At 47.0% G+C, this 18,617-nt stretch overlaps 1 protein-coding gene across 1 annotated transcript in view; it reads left to right on the forward strand.

Annotated features, from left to right (window-relative positions):
- Positions 1–2,679: 2,679 nt before the first annotated feature.
- Positions 2,680–18,617, forward strand: part of CDKAL1 (CDKAL1 threonylcarbamoyladenosine tRNA methylthiotransferase) — a 2,392,744-nt gene continuing 2,376,806 nt past the window's right edge. Inside the window, exon 1 of the mRNA XM_086965147.1 lies at positions 2,680–2,888. The gene's annotated coding sequence lies outside the window, so the exon portion shown is untranslated. The remainder of the gene's footprint in view (positions 2,889–18,617) is intronic.

Here is an 18,617-nt window from a genome sequence, read left to right on the forward strand (position 1 = left end):
TGATTGGCGTATTTGATTTAATGGTAAGCCCATAGTAAAGTACACTGAGTGTTCCTAGGGCCCATAAATCAAATGTTACTAGTAGGCCTGCAGCACGGATTGTGCCACCCATGAGTAACCCTGAAAAGGTATCTCAGACCTGTCACTGCAGTGTCTGCGTGCAGTTTTAAACTGCCATGTCGACCTGGCAAGTGCACCCACTTGCCAGGCCCTAACCTCTCCTTTTCTTTCATGTAAGGCACCCCTATGATAGGCCCAAGATACCCCTCCCTTGGCAGGGTGCAGTGTATGTGAAAGGTAGGACATGTACTGGTGTGTGTGACATGTCCTGATAGTGAAATACTGCCAGTTTCGTTTTTCCCTATTGAAACGCTAACTATCCCATAGGATAGAATGGGGAGGTACTGTTTGTGTTTTGGAGTGGCAGGGAGTGTGCATTCACTGTAGACTGCAGCTGGGGGGGTGAGGTGTGCATGGCCCTTCCTGGATGACTCAGAGCTGAGCTGAATTGGGCTTGGCTGCAATTAGAGAAGTAGGAGAGCATTTCCTTGCACCTGAATAGGGCCTGTCTCCCTTGCACAATGTTGTCTCTGCCCCCTGTGGTCCTACTGCACCAGTGAGGACAGAACTGGTTTGGACTGGGCTCAGAGACCCTTGAACAAAGACAAAATAGGATAAGTAGTAGACCTTAAACCCCAGAACTTTAGATTACCTCTGGACTCAAGAGATACCTTTTCCTTGGAGAAGAGCTGTGGAGCTGTGAGGAGTACTGCCCCTTAGCTATGTGGGGTTGGCATGCATTTGCTGTTTCTGTCGGGACAAAGACTGGAACTTTGTCTTGAACCAGCTTGAAGAAGAATCTTCAAGGGGCGCATCCTCTGTGATTTACCGCTCGCTGGTCATTCATGCCGCCGATGATCTTGAAAAGACCCGGAGGAGATGGGCTGCCTGGGTGAGATTGCTGGACGATGAGGAATGGAGGGAGGCATGCACAGCACCTCGGGAAGTGGCGATTTCATTGTGGCTGGTTATGGTTCAGTTTAATTACTTACACGCAACATATCTCACCCTGAAACGGTCAGAGTTTGTGCTCTCTATAACTCAGACGTGTGTGTGCTTCCAGCCAGCGACAATGTTTTCCCATGGGGATTGGGAATGTCCAGTGTTGTGGTCCATCTGGGAGGAAGTTGGTCAAGTACTCTCGTCTGTTTTGGGCCGCACCCTGGAGCGAACACCTTGTATTGCGTTACTGTGGCTGCTGGAGGAGGTTGGATGCCCTAGAGGTGAGCATCTCAATTTTTGAGGGTGGCTTGTTTGGTTGCTAAACGTGACGTGGGTCGTGAGTGGAAACAGCACAAGCCACCGCCTGTTAGTTGATGGACTGGTGCACTCACCAGGAGAAACCAATCTTCGAGACACGTGGCTGCCCTCAAAAGCATCCACAAATCTGAGGGGAATGGTGTCGTTATTATGGAGTGTCGAATTAATAAAAATGCCCAAAGGACCGGTAGCCGAGTTCTAGCTGTGGGCTGCTTTTTTTGTGCCCGAGTGGCCGTTCTAGAGGCAGATGTATCACTCCCTTTCGCTCATTGGGCCAGCCCATTAATGCATGCTGATTGATCGGGGCAGGTGGCCTTTGCAAAAGCGGTCTCTCTTGCATTCAAGTGTGGCTCAGCAGTGTGAACTAATCAGTGCATTTTTTTATTATCTAAGTGAAGTTAATAAAACATGCCCCCACCCCCTTTCCTTTCATAAGACTTCACTGAAGCAGTGTTTTGCGGAAAGGGGATACGCAAATATGGGCCATTTTTTTTTGGGGATGTGCCCGGGCCGTTTTTTTTTATCCCAATCCAACCCTGTGCTGTAATGCTGTGCCCTGCATCGATCATTATTGAATTTTGTTATGCTGCGCTCTGTAATAAATCTCTCAAAGTTGGTTAAAAGGAGTGCTTCAGACCACTGGTTTTCTTTCACTGCTGCAAACGTCTAATTTACATAATAAAAAGATGTACTCCATTTTCTGTCACTGGAGTGTTTTCAATGGACACAATGGAGTGGAAAAAAAAGCTTACAGCAACATTTTAATGTGCAAAATTCCACTATCAGAAAGGGGGGGGGGCAGATGCCTAATGGCCAGAGCTGCCGACTTTGGAACGGGGGTCCTAGTGTAATGGAACGGGGGCTCATGTAAAGCGCTCCAATACCTTCAGGTAGAGTTTGCGCTATATGAAACTGCAAACAAAAACACACACAGACAAATAAAACACATTGCCCGACAGCATTTCCGTGTCTCTACACATCTTCCATTGATCAGTTGTGGGGAGGCATAGAAACAAGTGTAGGCAGTGGCAACATCAGTATTTCTAAGCTTTCCTTTCACTTTCGGAATGCAGACCGCGACAAAGTCCAAACTCCCCTACCATCCATACGAAGCAGCCGGTGTTAGTCGCCTAGCCAGCCCTACCCGGCAAACAGTATCTAAAGGCGTGAGAAATCCCGGACTCGACAAAAGGCAAGCGCGAACTCCACAGCCAATCAGCGCTTTGGAGGTCAGTATGGCGCACTTGGATTGGGTTTGGTATTACCAACACTCCAATCACAGCTCAGCTTACATATTATTAGTCCCGCCCACTGATAGATGACGATTGCTATATGTGCAGTCTTGGAATTGGCTGTTATGTGACCCGGAAGTACTATAACTTTTTGGACCAATAACATCCGTTTAAAGAAAAGTTACTGACTACGCACATGAGAATATCTATAGTTACTATTCATGTAAAGTAGCAGTCAAGTGGACACTGTATAAGGGGAGCTGTGGTTCCGGAATTTTTGTCTGCCCCGTCTCCTGCCGTTATAGCAAAACTGTTATTTTCCCGCGTCTTCTAAGCGTGAGTCCAGTATGAAATCTGTGCTACTTCTCTGTAATGCCATGACATTGTAAATCAGATAGTGACATTTTGTTAGAAAAGTGTATGAATTTACCACCAGCTCAGTACTTCTGCACCATTAGCCGAATAGCGTGTAATGTTGCTTTCTTCATATGTAGTTTTGGGAATGGATTCCTGGGGGTTTTGTTGTGGAAATTGAAGTTGTCCCTTAACCTGGGTGTACAAGGGCAGGGGAAGTGGAAACTGGGGATGATCAACACGCCTCGTGTGTAGATTTAATACATATCGATGTTTCAGAGAAAATTGTGCTTTAAAAGATGATGTCTGGCCCTTTCAGGCGGCAGAGTAGCTGGTTTAAGCCTTCAATTCTGTCCACATACATACCTGTCAGCACGCGGAAAAATTAACGGTTCTCAATATCTATAATGATGCCCATAAAACGTCGTGCTGCTTTTCCGTATTTCCAGATAGAGTGGCTTGTAGTGTGGTTTTCTTAAATATCGTTGATCTGCATTTGTTCTTTTCGCAAATTACCTGTAATGTTTGTCACAAGTATTCATAGCTGCCAAGGTTTCAAACTCCTATGTGTGACATTTTAATATTTTCAGTGTATTTATGAATGACAATTCAATGATTATGAATGACACTTTTTCACGAGCGAAATCAAGCAATGAAGATGAGGGACACATATAAATATCAGAAATTACACCCATTTGAGCAACAAAAAACTCCAGGGACATCTTAAAACTCCTGCAAAGCACCAGAAATGTTCTGTCGACGTGGGACCTGGCCCAACAGGAAGGATGTGTGAGGCCTCAACATGAACAAGTTACACACAGAGGCATCTCAGCTGGATAAGTGCCACACTCTCAGCTGATTCACGCGCAGTCAGGCTGACGAGCACCATTTTGCATTGTCCAGTCACAGGCTGAGGTTTGCGCAGTAATCTCCAATACAACATAGCCGACACCTTATTATTGTCGGAAACCTGCTTTAAATTACCCCCGGCGGTTTTGAGAAATAAACCGCAAACGTAAAGGAGGAGACAGAAACACACACCTGGTCACAGCTCTAACCACGGCCGTCAGCCAGTTGCCCATTATCTATTCTCATTCTTTTAGCATTACATTTCCAACGACAGTGACATTGCAGACTATACTGTCCTGTTTTGAACATGCTGTAGATTACAGGCTGTTCATTAAGACATCACATGCCATTAACTGCAGACTACACATGTATACATTTGTAAAAGGGGGAGGGAGAGGGATGAAAAGAAAGAAGAAAATAGGAGGCGGTAGAAGAGAGGGAAGGAGGGAGACAATGGGAGTAGGGAGAGGGGGGAGGAGGTAGATAAAAGGAGGAGAGAGTTGATAGAGGGAAAGAGAAAAGAAAGGGTATAGGTGATATTGGAGGAGCGAGAGAGATGGGCAAAAATCTGAAATGGAAGTAGAAAAGCAAATGTGAGGCATTTGACATGGCTATTGCAGAAAGTAAATATAGCCAGAGGTGCGCTGGCCTGCTTGGTTAATTTATAGATACGATCTCGGTTATGGGATGGAAAACGAATGTGCTGCTCTGCTGTGAATAACTGTACTGTTGCCTGGAAGCTGGACGAGCACCCTGCACCTTCCAATGAGTAGTGTGTGTGGACCCCCAAATGTGGGTCATACAAAAAGTGTTCCATCTTTGCTGAAGGGACCCTGTCTTTATGGGCTCTACAGGTTCCGCTGTGCATCCTAAAGTAAATGATCATTGAGCTTGCCAGGGAGTGGTGAGCAGAAATGGTTCAAGTGCAACAAGTAAGCCTTTATATGTTTGCTTTGTGCTGTACATTTAAAGAGACAGTTGGCAGTGAGTTTTCTCTCCTCCAAGCCGGTGGAAATTGCTCTAGCACTGAGCTCATTCCCAGCTTCTGACTGAAAGATCCAGGGTTACCAGACCACAGACAGAATGTCGATTTTTTCGGAAAGCAGGCTGCATGCATTAAACAAAATTCCTTCGCAGCTCTGTGGGGGTCAGTCAGGGTGAAGGGGTAGTAGCTGGATGACATGTAGCGATGTGCAGGCACCAGTGGGCACGCCGCACATGGCAGACGTCTCACCCTCAGACTGCACCCCGAGTCTGTTTCTCCGATTATTATATTTTTGAGCGTGAGGTGGAGGGGCCGGCTGAGAGCTTCCTTCTGCTCTAGGCCTGTGACTGTGAGAGGCAGCCCCTGGACCATAGTGCAGCGTGATCGGCTCTATGCCTACGGAGCAAAACTGGAGGGGATCACACCATCACGGTGCTTCTTTCGTAGTCGAGGAGGAGAGGTATCAACCTATGGACAGCAGGTAAAGGGTGGGAGATTCAGGGACCTTCCCTCCTAGTTTTGAGGAGGGGACGTGTTCAGAGGGCAGCGGACATGCATTATGCTTCTCTCAGAGTTTAGTGGAGGAGAAGACGTATACAGGACCTTTCCTGATGTTATAGGGAAGGAAGATGAGTGTTCAGAGGACTGCACTTTGGAGAGCCGAATAGATGCAATGGCTTCTGAAAGAGAGCGCAGGATGCAAGCTTTTTAAGGGTTTTCTCTGATAGAGACTGGGAGGAGGAGCACGATTCTTCCCATTAATACGGCAGAGAAGGAGCATTGTTTAGGGATCCTCACTTATGCTGTGTTAGGGATTCGTGGACCTTATATTCCAGAGGTAGCAGAGGAGGAGAGGAGTTTTCTTAGAGAGCTGTGGGGTGCAGGGGCTTTCGGTCACAGAGATGGCTGAGGAGAGACAACAGAGGAGATGGTGAACGAAAAATGCAGGAGGCTTCTCTGTAGAGATTATGGAAGACAGAGCAAGAATTCCGTTTTCGCCTCAGTGGAGTCGACACATAGACTTTTAATTTGTAAGGTTTTCTCTGCAGATTTTCTTTTCTCGTAGTTGCCAGGCCGGTTCCCCCAAAAACATTTCCGACGGCTGTCGCTGTGTCGGGAAGTGCCACTTGCGTCCCAGGGTGTGTGTGTGTCTATGTGTGGGGCTCTGTGTGTGTGTGGGGGGGGGGTCTGTGTGTGGCTCTGTGAGTGTGTGTGGCTCTGTGTGTGTGTGGCTTTGTGTGTGTGGGGGGCTCTGTGTGTGTGTGTGTGGCTCTTTTTGTGTGTGGCATTTGCGAGAGATTAAGCTATTGGCATTGTAAATGACAATGCCATTTATTTATCTGTTTTTTAAAACCAACACATAAATAAAAATGTTGTCATTTAAAATGCCAATAGCTCTAACTGTTGCAAAGGCGAGACCGTTGCATTGTAAATGCTTGTTTGCTTTGGGATGAAGGGAATTCCCTTTTTGGGGTGCACTACAGTATACTTTTGCTATAATTAAATAAGTTGTCACTTGAGTCGAGTACTAGAGTTAGATAATATTTCAATTAGAATTTTTTTGTTTTTATAATCTCACCCTGCTAATCTTTTCAGTGTAGTTCTAAAGTGGCATGGGTGGTCATAACAAAGAAACTACTACTTTTGTGTTTTATGTAATATTTTTTTTAAAATGTCTATGTTCCATTCTATTTTAATCTATTGACATATTCAATGAGAGGTACCCATATATTTGACCGTATGTGTGCCTAAACAGTTTTTTAGGTCTCACCCTGGCGAAAGCTCGTTCTCGCCGCGAGACTATAGTCGTCGGCTCAGCTGACAAAGAGTGGAAACAAGAGATGGCCCCGCGCAGCATTGTACAATGGGATTTGGTCGCGCGTGTGAGATTCTACCCTAGACAGCATGGCAGAACGAATCGGATCACGACGCGTGCCTTGTGAACAGTTCACGTGACTTTGTATCAGCCTTTAGGTTTCGGTTTCACTTTTAGTCCTTGTTTTACTCATGCGTGTAGCGGTGAGGCGCCCCCGGGGGAGGAGGGGGCCGGTGGAGATGAGGAAGGAGTGGCGGAGATCCCCTACTCGGAGATCCGGGGTTGAAGGGGAGCGGGGCAGCGGGGTGTTGGGGCAGAGCGTCGGCGCCCGCGGAGGCACCCACGTGATCCGCTTGAGTAACAATGTTTTGTTTGTTAAAATCTGTGGATGATGGATGACTTGGCAAATCCCAAATTATGCGGTAACAGTGGCAGCCCCAAAATCATGTCATCATTCAAGTGGCCCTGGTTATGGAGGCGCAGTCCGTTTAGCACTATTGAAGGGGAGGAGGGAGGCTGGAGATACGTCTGACTGACTCGAATTACGGTCATTTATGTGTGATTAGGGTGGGGACAGGGAGGTTCCTGGTGACGGGTATGGTTGTGTGTCCCGTCTGTCACTTAGGCTTTCTGAGGTGAGTGAGCTCCGTGAACGCGCCCAGAGCCCAGCCTTCCCAGAGTCCTGCCGCGCCCACGCGTCCTCAAGGCGCCGGGGCAGCGTTTATTCACGGGTTTACTTGGTCGAAAAGCGGAATGAGGGAGCGCTTGTGTGACTGACGATAATTATGGGAAAGACAACGGCACATCTGCATGGGCTCTGTGACATGCGCCGCGTGGGCTGCGAGTAGGGCGCTGTGGGGCTGATGAGGAGAAGGGTCTGCGAGGGGTTAAAGGTTGGTGTGGACCGCTGCCATCCCATGTGTGATGCATTCTGACGTCTCAGCAGACCTGCCCGTTGCATTCTGGTGCTTGTTTTACACTTTGCAAATGTTTGGTGGCAGTGATAATGTTTTGTTCTGTCCTCTCTGTTTCTATATTATGCTGTTCAATGTGCGGCTCCTCTGTGTTATGCTTCCCCCCCCCCCCCCCTACCCCCCACCCCCCTCCCTCTGCTGGTACTTTATTCCAGTCAATGCTGGTTGTTGCTACAGCGCTTCGATCTGTTCTGTGCTTTCTCTGCAGTCATGCAGCGCTATGACACCTGTGGGCCGGTCCCCAATACCACAGACTGAACAAGAGCCCTGGACATGGGGAAAAAGCCGTATCTAAGGGGCTGCTGACACTGGATAGACGGACGGAGACGAGAGCCCCTGGAGACCCCTGCCCCCCGCCCGTGTCCCACAGCTTTGCACTGGACTCCAAGGTCCCACGTTTGCCTTCCACTAAGACACCATGGACGTCATTTAGGGGTCGTCAGGGGTCGCAGCTGTGACCCCTGGCCTGCCCAATGTTCCACCTGGCCTCAGGGGGTAAGATCAGTGCCTGGAATAGAGCGGCAGCTCGTCCCTATGGATATCCTCTGGGCGCCATTCTCCTTGTTTTCTATCAAGTTTGTATTACTTCAGGCACACAGCACTTTGCATTCTGGGATCCGTAGTTTTTAGTGTTGCCCTTAGGTGCCTTTACTGCGCATGTTAGGTCTTGACAAATTTACGGAGCGTCTATTAAAGCCTGGCACACAGGGCATTACTACATAGGATGACTGTCTGTATCGGCACAGGTGACTCTCCCAGGACAGCTCTGCCAAGAGACCTCGCCACATGGGAGATATTCTCTCCAACTCCTGCCGGCTGAAGGTGGAGATCTTGCCACCTGTTTCTGGCCTTTCTGCTGCCGGCCAGGGCAGGTGTATAATCTTTTAAGTGAGCTCTTCAGGAACAAATTCCTTTGGGTTTTAGAAAGCGCCCTCTGGACACCTGACTTGTATGCGCTTTAAACTGGAGCAGCTTTCGTTAGACCCTGTCCTCGGTCGGCCTGTCATGTGAGGCCCAATCGCGACTTCAGGAGCAGAAGGTTATGAAACAAAGGCATAATAATCTAACCCGGAGAACACTGATGAAAGAGCCGTGGCAGCAGCGGATGGAAAGAGGACGGTGAAGAGCCATTGCAAGTTTTGCAGGAACTTGCTTTTACGGTCACAGAGATGGCTGAGGAGAGACAACAGAGGAGATGGTGAACGAAAAATGCAGGAGGCTTCTCTGTAGAGATTATGGAAGACAGAGCAAGAATTCCGTTTTCGCCTCAGTGGAGTCGACACATAGACTTTTAATTTGTAAGGTTTTCTCTGCAGATTTTCTTTTCTCGTAGTTGCCAGGCCGGTTCCCCCAAAAACATTTCCGACGGCTGTCGCTGTGTCGGGAAGTGCCACTTGCATCCCAGGGTGTGTGTGTGTCTATGTGTGGGGCTCTGTGTGTGTGTGGGGGGGGTCTGTGTGTGGCTCTGTGAGTGTGTGTGGCTCTGTGTGTGTGTGGCTGAAGAGGTGTCCGCTTCATGGTTCAGTATATTTGTCATTTTTTGTTGCCATTGTGTTTCTTTTAATACATGTTTAGTGGTCTTACACATTCACAAGTTGGACAACTGAGCTGTCCCTCAGTGTACATAGATGTTGAGACCTCGGCCTTTTGACAGCAGTGCTGTCCCTCTGCTCACAGAGATCTGACAGCACATGTATGCATTCTTCTACTGGACAGATACAACAGCAGAAACTCTCTCTCATGTCACACAGATGCTGATCTGATAAACTCTGCTCTTCACACGCAGTCTAATTCATCTTACCTATCCTGGTTTCCATAGCAGAGAGGCCTTCTTAGGTTGCAAAGATCTTATGAGATAAGGGCTCAAAGAGCAGCGTTAACCTCTGTGCATTCCCAATTCTCTTGGGCTCGAGTTCAGATGGAACAGTCCTGCCTGATGAACACATCTGGCTCCGATCTCAGACAGAAGATCTATCTATCCCACAGGATCGTTCACACTCTGACCTTTACTGAGGTAGGCATTTGCAATGCAATAGGTCTCGCATTTACGCAACTTTAAGCTATTGGTTTTGTAAATGACAATGCCTTTTATTTATGTTTAAAAACGAAAACAAAAATAAAAGGCATTATCATTTGCAATGTCAGTAGCTCAAACTCGAGTAAATGCGAGACCTATTGCATTGCAAATGCCTGTTTCCATTGCAATGGAGAAGCAAGCCTCATTCGGCCATGCATTTATTCCCAGGCACCCTATATTTTCCCACCTTTTTGTTACAGCTCTTAACCAAAAGTTAAGGGTGGGTACATGTTTATGTATTATGCATCTTTTTAAGAAAAGTACTTAACTGGCTACCACCTCAGTCAAGAAAATCCCTAGTCCAGGCCCATATAATTAGTTGCCTGGACTATGGGAATGCGTTAACACCATCTCTGCTGATGATATCCTTCTCATGTGCTGGGCCATAATGAAAACGGGCGCGGTCATGACGAGCTCAGCTAGTCATGAGCACACGAGAGGTATACCTCATGACGAGCTGAGCTCGTCATGATCATCAAAGGGGTTAATGGCTTCTATAAACGAAGGTTTGTTTTCAAAACTTCAGGTGGTCCAAAATACATTTACCTGCACGTTTAGTTTGTCATCTTCCACTTCTATTGCCTTCAGAACCCATCCTAAGACGCCTTCACTAGTTACCCCTAAAAAAGAGATCACAGTTTAAACTTTTTGTTTGGTCCACAAACCCCTTTATGGGAATGGATCTCAGTATTTACAGAAAAAACTCAATTGGTATGCCCCCACCAGGAGTCTTCTTATGTTCTGTGGGAAATGTCTGTTACATCCTCGCCGAATCTGTGTCACCAGAAATATGGGCATATCATTCTCATACCTAGCCCCTCAATATTGGAACCAGCTCCTAATACATCTTTGTGTTAATACAGACCACAGACAGTTTAACCCCTTCCATGCTGATGACGGCCGGGAGCCATCATGGCACACAGTGCTCATGTGCTGGTGACGGCTTCCGGCCGTCATGACCGCACCCGCGATTGGAATGTGCCGCGCAGAATCGCGACCGCAGCCAGGGGGTTAAAAAAGCTTTTACAACACAGATGTTTTAGCCATGCTGTTAGTCCACTACTCATAATATCCTAATCTGTAGCCCATACCTGAAGATATGCAGCGGCGCCCAGAGACCCTTTTAGGGTGATTTGTCGCGCTTAACAAGTAACAATAATAACAAGCATTGGCATAGTCAATAGGTCTCGCCTTTGGGACCTTATGTGTTTAGCCAGAACTTTTGGCTATGTTGTAGAGCATTGTGGCTGCTGTGCATTATGTTGAAAAGTTGTAATAAAAAGTGTTTTTATCCAAACCAAGACATTATGTACAACTGATTAAAGAAAGATTTTAACATACCCAGTATGGCTGATCAGCACCTCGTACATAGTCGGGGAAAGAAAATGGGTGACTCAATGTGCACAGCAGTCATCAAATTTTGTCGGAGCATGGGTTTTGAGATTATCAGGCACAGGTTGATCAATCTGAGGGTACTAGATACTACACCTCCCACCCTGAACCTGAAAGGGGTTGGGGCAAGCAGGTACCTATTGAGCTTAGGGTGCCAGGCGGCAGGGTGGGATCTACAGTAGGTGTGATCCTCTACATAAGTCATGCCACTCACAGCTGAGGCCTGCCTATTGGCTGGCTACACGACAAACATGGTAGCAAGTTCAGCCTACCCATGATGAGGTTCCAGGCTAGTGATGGGTAAGATGGGGCAGGGTGGGCATGTATCTGGAACGGAAAGAGTGAAATTCCAGGACCGAAGTGAGCGGTAGAATGGGAGTATCGGTTAAGCTTTAGGTGCTTTAGTTCGAATTTGGAAGGCAGTAAGGGAAGGAATTACGCAAGTCGCAGGTATGATGGTTCCAATTTGTGGGGGGAAAGCAGCCAGTGAAGGATTGAGTATTGCTGATAATCATTGTTACTGCAGTATTGGTAACAATAAAACGTGCAATCATCGGATGCAATGCCAAGGAAATGTCAACAATACCAGTTTGAGAAAATCATCATATCTGACTAATATTTGTTTTGTAGCACTGTGAGTGTTCGCATATTCGCATCATAGATGTGCGACATGGGCCGGTTACTTACCTCTACGAGATAACAGTCCGTCAGAGACAGTTCTGGGTGTGTGAACTGCCGGCAAAGGGGTTAATAAAACCCACAGTGCTGACTCAGCCTTTTACCCGGATCGGTGCCACGAGTACCTTTGAGGAATGAGGACACAGTCTTAACGCAGCCATGGACGCATCAGTATTGTCTGCCAAACAGTCAGTCATATTACAGATCCTGAAAATGGTGGGCTGTGTCTAGGAATGAGAAAATATGACTGGTCGGGTAAATATGATAAGCATTTGTATGATCCCTTAGGCAAAATGCTGCTTTTATTCAGCTTTGACCGTCTCTGTTAGCATTGAGTCACGCTTAATAGTGCATCTGTGACTGTGATCTAGCTAAACTGTGCCTGTTGGTGCAGGACAGGAATGCACACAGAATCATTTTTCTTTTCTCTTTCATTTTTTTATTCTTCATTCAAGCTGAAGAACAATACCCCCTCTCACCACTTGATGGCAGTAAGTGACACGCTAGCTGACCGCAGCACGGTCTGCCCCAAAAGGCTTTTTAGGGTCTGAGCAGACAAGCCATTCGAAAGGTGGTGGGGAAAGAGTCAGCACTCTTCAATATGGGTGTGGATGTACAGTGCAGCAGATAACAGTGTAACACAGTGAACTACTTAACCTGACACGTCAATGAAATAGTTGAAGCAGTGAAAAGACTCTAGGATATTGGACACAATAAAACAAGCACAAGCTAAAAAAAAAAGCAATGGGAACCAGTCCGGAAGTAGTGCGAGCGCGCTTGTGCCAGCCGCAGCGAAACTGAAAGCGCCGCGATTGCCCATTTGTTTCCAATTAATGCGACCGTGAGACGCGGCGCGATAATTGGAAACATATGGTGCTCATGCTCGCTCCCCCGGACCCTAGGCCACAGAACAGAGAAGGCGGGACATGCACCCAACTTGGGCCAATTGCGTGCTGTCTGTCTTAGCAAGGCAGCACGCAAAGCCCAATAGCAAGTGATGAATTCCAAGCACACGCACAAGCGTGTGTTTGGAATTTAAAAACCTTTACAAAATGCCTCGCAGAGTAGCGCATGCGCGCTGGCTCACGCAAGACCTAAAAATAATAATAGAAGTTGTGTGATTTTTTTCCCCACCCCTATTTTGTATGCACTATACCCTTAGTATTCACCGCTTTATATTATTTATGAAGCGCATATTTGCTAAAGCTTTATAGTGTTCAACATAAGAATGGAAACTAGCAGTACAGCTTAAAAGGTCGGTTTTTAAATATTTTCTGAAAAAAGGCGAATGTGAAGACGACCGAAGGTCGCCAGGATGTTGTTCCATGCTCTTGTCGCACCCTTTGAAAATACAGTCTCCAGAGTTTTTTGTTCAGGTTTTTGGGACGCAAGGGTCGAATCGGCTGGTACATAGTACATTTTGAATGAAGAAACCATTGGGCTGTGCCGTGGATCATTTGGGTACTATTGCCACAACTTAAAAGATAATTATTTTCTTAATGGGCAACTAAGCACTGGAATAATGTACTGCTGATGAGGAGTCCTGGTGATGAGGCACGCCACTGCATTGTGGAATAGTTGAAGGTGTTGCAGTTGTTTCGGAGGGAGACCCAAACAGCAAGCATTTCCAAAATCTACGGGAGATGGAACTAATGCCTGGACAATGGGTGTACTGTGATTGCTGTCAATGTAGGAAGAGATTTTTTTTTCCCACCAAATTTAGGTACCAGAACAATGTACTTGTAATGTAGCGTACTGTAGTCCTCTGACGCCCCAATGTAAGTTTGACACCGACATAAATGATCAGATTCCTTTCAGTCTTAAAGTCTGTGGGAAGGGCCTATTGTTCCAAACCAAATTAAAGGTTAAATTTTCTGAACATAGTTTCTGGTGATCAGTATCTCCGTTTTTGAGGTGTCACGTTTTAGAAAACAAATGTATCATTCTGTGGTGAATGATGGTAAGGGAATTAGTCAGTTTGGAATGATTGTCGTTGGTAGTAGATTTAAATAGTGATGGCTGTTGAAGTTTGAAAATCCTCATAGTATCAATGGCATACATGTATGGTTGTACACCAATATCCTTCAAGATTTACGCTAAGGAGGGCATTTCAATATTAAAAAGCAATGCTGACACTAAATACCCCTGTGGCTCACCACATGTTGCTAGCTTAGTGTTTTTGATTTAAATGGGGTGAAAAAAATTGTTTTAGACTGTACTGTAAGGAATGAATTGAACCAGCATACTGATATTTAGTCATAGCCCGGAGGATTTTTATCTAGAAAAAAGATTAACATGGTCAGATGTGTCAAACACTGCAAACAGGGCAATTAGAGAGGTAGCCTTTAATCAAGGAGAGCACCTTTCAGAACAAGCCAAGGTTGGTGTAACATGTAACTTTTTTCTCGCATTGTCTTTTGCAGTCACGTAGAGAATGTATATGTTGCTTTCAATCTTACCAGCTTTGTGTACCACAGTGGCAGTATGTCTTGTATCCAAACTCCTTAATCTAGATGTAACGAAATAAAGTAGTGACTTCTGTCCCGTGTGTCCTCAATTGCAGACCTATTCATGGGAGTGCAGTATCATGTCTTCATTCATCATATGGGTTAATTTTTCATTTAGTTCCATTAAATGAAAGAAGCTTCAACTGGGTGGATACTATATTTTCAGCACTTCATGAATCAAATAGCATGCATTCTGTTTGCTGTAACACCTAATTGATGTGGGTCTATCTCTGAATGATTTAGCTAGTGTCATTTGCCATTTACTGTTCTCTCAAACTTTAAAAAATCTTTTGAATGTAACTTGATTGGGCACTAGCAGAGCCTGCGTAAATGTAAATGTAAATTGATACTTGTATAGCGCACTACTCACCCGCAAGGGTCTCAAGGCGCTTGTACAAATACCGTTGTGGAACCCATCCTGGCTTTCCCTGTGAGGCGTCCACTCCTGGGCACCCCCAAGGTGGAAGCCAGGCATCCTTAGCGTTGTGGGGGCCGTTGTGGGGATTAAGCAAGCTATCAGGGTCTGCCGCTCTAATCATTGAGCCACACTTCTCCACTTCGTACTGGCTCAGGTGCTCCCGTCTTTCTGGTTTTGAATCCCATTCAAAAAGAAGATATCATCTTCCAACCATTTCAATGGCAAATCCAACTTCCTGTTAACATTTTCATTATTAAAGCCTTCTTCATCAGAGGAGAACCTAGACAAAAAGTCTTACTAGTAGGAGCTATTATGGTTTTCCCAGTTTTCTTGAATTAACTTCTTTAAACTGTTGGTGGCAAATTCACCAGCTTGTTTGTAACTTTCCTAAAAAAAAAGTCTGTATTTATGCCATTTTGCACTGTATCTCCCTGCATTCCTTGTCACTGTTGACTTTGCAACCACACCTGATTCCATTTAGGGGCGGGACTTGGTGGTTAAAAGAAAGGCTGTTCAAGTTTTTTTCTTCTTATTAAGCTAGTCTCCATTTTCTATGCTACTGTCATCTCTGGCTTACTTCCCGCTTCCTCCTTTACTACAGACCAGGGCCAGGCCAAGGCATGTGCAAACTGTGCACCTGCACAGGGCCGCCAAACCCGAGGGGCTGCCACGACGACAGACCGGTCACCGAGCCGAGGATCGGATTCGGATCTAGTATCACTGTGGCGGCCCCCTGGCAGGATTTGGCGGCCTCCGCAACCTGGCAATGGCTTGGCAGCGACGGTGCACGTGAGCGCTCGAGTCTTGTTTACATAGTCTAGTCAGTTTGGTTTCAGTTTAAGTTGCCCAGCAGGCAGCAGCCAGCAGTTGGGTCCCAGGGCCGTCAATCTTACCCTATGACGACGTGACGGCCCTGGGACAGCCCCCGCTCGCTGTGCGCGGTTTATCCACGACGTCGCGCTCCGCCCTGCGGCGCCTCAGTGTGGGAGAGTGCGTCACTGTGAGCGGGTACGTCGTCGACTCCGACTGAGCTCGTCACGGAGAACAAGAATTAAAAATCATATCAAAATTAAGCGACTCCTCGTCCTGTCGCCTGATCATCGTCGTCGAGAGACACTAGAACACCTGAGTGTCCTCCTCCGACAAGTCTCTTCCACCCCACCCCCAGAGTCCGACTAACGCCGGTGAGACTGAGACTGTGTGCTCACAAAATATATTTATAAATTAATCATGACTTGTAATAATCGCCTGGCCTGCCTGTCTTTCCATTTGAGCTGCTAATGAATATGATCATGAGTGTGTAATAACATGATGCGCAGCGTAGTCGGCAATAGTACTACTGAATAATGGTATATTGGTTTTTGTCTCTGCGCCAGTGCGCCGCCACATTATGTTCAAGACACGAGACACGCATGTGTAACAGTATGTGAGGTGGTCGTGCCTGCCTGCTTTTGAGAAGAGAGAGTAGCTGACTGTGTGGGAGTAGGTGTGTTCGGTCACTCAGTGCGCAAGCGTCTTTATCATTCATTGCTAGTCACAGAATGCGTCACTGACTAAAGCCCCACACAGACCCCAACCACGGCAAACAAAGGGTGCACATCTTAAACCAAACTGCTCAGAATTCCAAATCGAAATCATAAAAAAGCGGTCTTAATTATTGGCCTCCTTGTCAAGTAGATTATTTTTTTTTTAAAACCACGACTAGGCCTCGTTGCTCTTCGCATGATTACACCTCAGTAATTACGGCAGCCATTATTCCGTTTTCCTAACTCTTGCTCAGTTCGCCTAGCTAGGAAGGGGGTGCCGCTAGTTCCGGGGGCTCCAAACTAGATTGAGAGCCACTGCCTTTGGCAGATAATAAACACGTCAACACGAGAAGGGAAGAGTTCAAATGATGTGCCCAAGAGCACACGGTTTGGACACATGAAATGTCGAAGTTGAGATTTGGGTCCAGGTCTCGTGGTTCCACAGGTAGCAGTGTAGCTACTTTACTACCACATCCTGCACACACCCCTCCCCCTTGCTGCAAACAGTCTTGACGAGGGTATCCCCGGTCCACCTTAGGAGATTCTGCTTCAGTCGGTGCCCTTCGCAGGAGTGTTCACTTGTCAAGTCTACAATCTGATGAGATTGCTCTTATGAGCACCACGTAGACTCCAAACATTAGACAAACTAGACTTGGAAGGACACAAGCAACTCCTTACCTTGTGTGTTTGAGTACCCACAGAACACACTTGAAAGCGCCACAAACTTAGCAACGGGCTAGGTAGGCCGTGCAACAAAGGGCAGTCATGTGCTCTCGTTTCACAAATCACAGTTAACAGATCACTTTGTTCAGCTGATTTAAGTGAAGCAACCTAATACTAAATGTCCCAGAATTCACTGATTTGTTACATGAAAGCCAACGACTTAAGGCATGGTGTAATGTTAGCAACTCATCCAAACTTCAGAAAACAGCCTACCTGGCTTTTGGGAGCTGCTGCTGGCAGCAGTGAGAGGGGGAGGTCCCCCTTGCAGCCATGTCTTCATGACAATGGAGAGGGGTGGGGAAGGGGTGTTTATCAATGACCTGTCACTGGCCGGAGCAGGTAGGGGTGGGATTAGCTTTATGTCCTGTGAAGAGGGCTAGGAGGCAGGATGACAGAGGGGGGAGGTGCGTGCCCACAGGCTGGAGCATGCCCTTCCACCACCAACCCACAGCTTGAGCAAAACAAGATAAAGTAAAAAAAAAAAAAAAAAAAACAGTAGAAAAGCATGCTAAGGGAGACTCCACTACAACCGCTGAAGAAATGCACTCATGGGGAATGTGCAGGCCCGTGTACAGTGATTCCAGTCCTTCTCCTTACAGATGCTCTGAAGCAGCCTTTCGTCTGCATGCCATGCCAACCTAAACAAGTGGACAATAAAGTAAACAAGCATTTACAATGCAATGGTCTCGGCATTATTAAAGGTAGAGCTATTGGCATTGCTCATGACATTTTTTTTCTTTTTTTTTTTTTAAACATAAATAAATGGTATTGTCTTTTACAATGGCAATAGGTGAGCATTAGAGAGTAGTAGAGAGTATTCACAGAGCCACCCACACTCACAGAGCTACACACACACACACACAGAGCCACCCACCCACACCCAGAGAGCCACCCACACACACAGAGCCACCCACACACACGCAGCCACCCACACACACACAACCACCCACACAGAGAGCCACCCACACACATAGAGCCACCCACACAGAGAGCCGCCCAGACACAGCCACCCACACACAGCCACCCACACACCCACCCACCCACACACACAGCCACCCACACACACATCCACCCACACAGAGCCACCCACCCACACACAGAGCCACCCACCCACACACAGAGCCACCCACCCACCCACAAACAGATCCACCCACCCACACACAGATCCACCCACCCACACACAGAGCCACCCACCCACACACAGAGCCGCCCACCCACACACAGAGCCACCCACCCAAAAACAGAGCCACCCACACACACACAGCCACCCACACACACACACAGCCACCCACACACACACACACAGCCACCCACACATACCCAGAGCCACACACACACACTTAAACACCTCTAGCTAACACAAAGCCTTTCCACTTAGCATACATTTGCACGGACAGTGCACAGCCACAAACTGTCTCATCCTGCAGTAGATCAATGATACATGCCGCATCTGGAGCACCTTTCCATTCAACATGCAGGCACGCAGAATGCAACTGGGGAATTTCAAGTGCAGCAAAGCATTGTACTGTACAGTACTAACGTATCGTCCATGTTGAGTACTAAAACATACACATTCCAGCCATCATCTGGCTACTGTATGCTCCACCAGTGCCCCCTGCTGTAGAATTCAGAACACTGTCCCCAATGAATAGCGTGCACTGCACTAGAGACGAACCCATAGTCACAAGTGTTCACTATTCCGCACAAGCTTTCTTCTGTCAGGTGAGCCCTGACCCCTCTCCCCCCCCCCCCCACCATACACACAT

Source organism: Lissotriton vulgaris, chromosome 4_1 (assembly GCF_964263255.1).
Source record: "Lissotriton vulgaris chromosome 4_1, aLisVul1.2, whole genome shotgun sequence".
Lineage (NCBI taxonomy): Eukaryota > Metazoa > Chordata > Amphibia > Caudata > Salamandridae > Lissotriton > Lissotriton vulgaris.